At 33.4% G+C, this 2339-nt stretch overlaps 1 non-coding gene across 1 annotated transcript; it reads right to left on the reverse strand.

Moving 5' to 3' along the window:
• Positions 1 to 1188: 1188 nt before the first annotated feature.
• On the reverse strand, positions 1189 to 1260 carry TRNAM-CAU. The gene has a single exon. It is a non-coding gene; the product is annotated as a tRNA-Met (tRNA).
• Between the last annotated feature and the right edge of the window lie 1079 nt (positions 1261 to 2339).

Below are 2339 nucleotides of genomic sequence, written 5' to 3' on the forward strand. Positions count from 1 at the left end.
TATATTATGATGAAGAGTTTCAGACACACAACTTAAATGATATTATCGATGATAAATGTATGAAAGTTTGTGCATGCATGTTACTTAGAAGTAATATGTGAAGGATGTATAGGGTTGTGTCATAGGAATGATTTAAGATGAAGATTACAGTGACCTCATGCATATTGTATCCATTTTATGATGATAACGACAGGCGCGTACATTATAATGATGATGATCATGCCTTGTATGATACTTGAGGTTTTGTTGTACCTCCGAACGTCTGGCTACAGCCAATTAACCCAACTATGATGGGCCTAGGGGGTGTATGAACCGTCTGGTGGGCTCAGGCTCGCACTTGTGAGCCATGTGTAGGCAAGTACTACACATCCAATTTGTCTAGACGGGAGGGCATCTCTATGATGGTTTTGAATGATAGGGTCCTAATCATAAGTTGAATGTGTTTGCATTCCGTGATGCCCAATAATGGGTCACTTATTGAGTATTTTTCAAAATACTCAAGTCATATATGCAACTTCTATTTTTTTAGACTAAGGCAAGGCACCTATGTACGACTGACGACGACATTGCAAGTAAAGACTATGACACATGCACAGAATCGCTGTATTTAAATTCTTAGACCTTAGATTAGTATAGGCCGTTGTTATTTTTTGATATTTACTTAGTTTTATTTAATTTTTCTTTTGTGTTGCTTTAATAATCTGTTCTTAAACATGTTAGTTCATGACATTGTTCTATAAAGATGTTTTAAATAAAATTTTTGCATAAGAGATTACATCATGTATATGATAGCGACTTTAGGTTAGTAGAAAACTAAGGCCCGTTACTTTTGTGCCAAATTTATTGTAAATTTAAGGTTAGTAAAAAAAAAAAGAAAAAAAAAGAAAGAAATGGAAAGAGAGAGAAGGTTGAAAAAGAAGGTTGAGAGAGTAAATATCAGCGGTAACTTTTGCACCCAATTTATTATAAATTTATTATTATTATTATTATTTTCTTTGGTATGGTCGAAAGGCGGAGATTACCGAAGCCCAACGGATAAATCCAATGGGCCTAACACCCTCTGAATCGGGCCCAATTCGTTTAATGCCCAAAAAAAGTTAGAACCTCACGCAATTGGGTGTAATAATAGAAAACAAAAACAAATCGGAATAATAATAGAGAACAAAAACAAATCGGAAGCCTTTCTCTTATCAGAGCCAGGTTTCGATCCTGGGACCTGTGGGTTATGGGCCCACCACGCTTCCGCTGCGCCACTCTGATTTGTTGAGAGATAAATTGTTTTTTAATATATTTGTTTAAACTTTATAATCTTTTAAAAATTATTTTATTTTCCATTTTTAAGAATTATATCCCATCTAAGTTAATTTCACTCCTTATTATTTGCAAGTTGATTTCTAATGGATTCAATAAATTGAAATTTAAATAATTGAATCATGTCCAAAACTCTCTTATTCTTTTCTTTTACGGCAGCGGATAAGTTTTAAATTTTTTATTATTTTTTTTTTACGGTAGCAAATATTATGCACGTATTTAAGAGAAAAATATCTAACCATTGTCTTTTAGAAGAATAATGAGTACTGCATCTAAAGCACCATTTACTAAGATCAATGTAGTTGCATGTAAACTTAAAGCAAAAGCATGATGAACCAAGTTGCCAACCATATGCTTTGATCCGCATTGAACGTCGGACCGCTTGTTGAAGATAAAAGTACATCGAATCCATATAAAATTTTAGCATGAGCAGATTAAATCCGTTGGACAAATATGAATTGAGCATACATGTTCATAACTTCTACCCTCCATTCGTAGTCTCTACGTATTTCATTGCAAACTTGCCTATTATATTATTTGTTAAAGAAAATTTTGATGGAATAGAAATAACATATGAAACTTCCTATGGCTTTGTTTTGGTATGTTTTAGAAATAACTTCTCTCACCATAATTATTACTATTCTTATTGATTATTTATAACCGACTAATGATTTATTGATGCTAATTTTAGTTATTCGTTTAAAATTGGATTTTTAAGGATAGTGTTAGATAGCAAGAATGAGTCTATATTGCACTCTAGTCCATGTGTCGGAGGTAGATAAATACACTTACTATTGGGTATGGTCTTCATAATGACTTAGTATAGACACAAGAGGGTCCATGCCTAATAAAACTCGGATGGATAGATGTCTAAGATGTTCCAACGATAAGTTAACTCATGGGGTGATTCTTAGTAGAAATGTCTGACCAAGCTATGATTGTCGATGACTTCTCGAGACTTGCGATGACATCACAATACACAGACCATGTTAATGAGAACCAAGATGACGAAATAAGATGCGACATTC

Source organism: Cucurbita pepo, chromosome LG15 (assembly GCF_002806865.2).
Source record: "Cucurbita pepo subsp. pepo cultivar mu-cu-16 chromosome LG15, ASM280686v2, whole genome shotgun sequence".
NCBI lineage: Eukaryota > Viridiplantae > Streptophyta > Magnoliopsida > Cucurbitales > Cucurbitaceae > Cucurbita > Cucurbita pepo.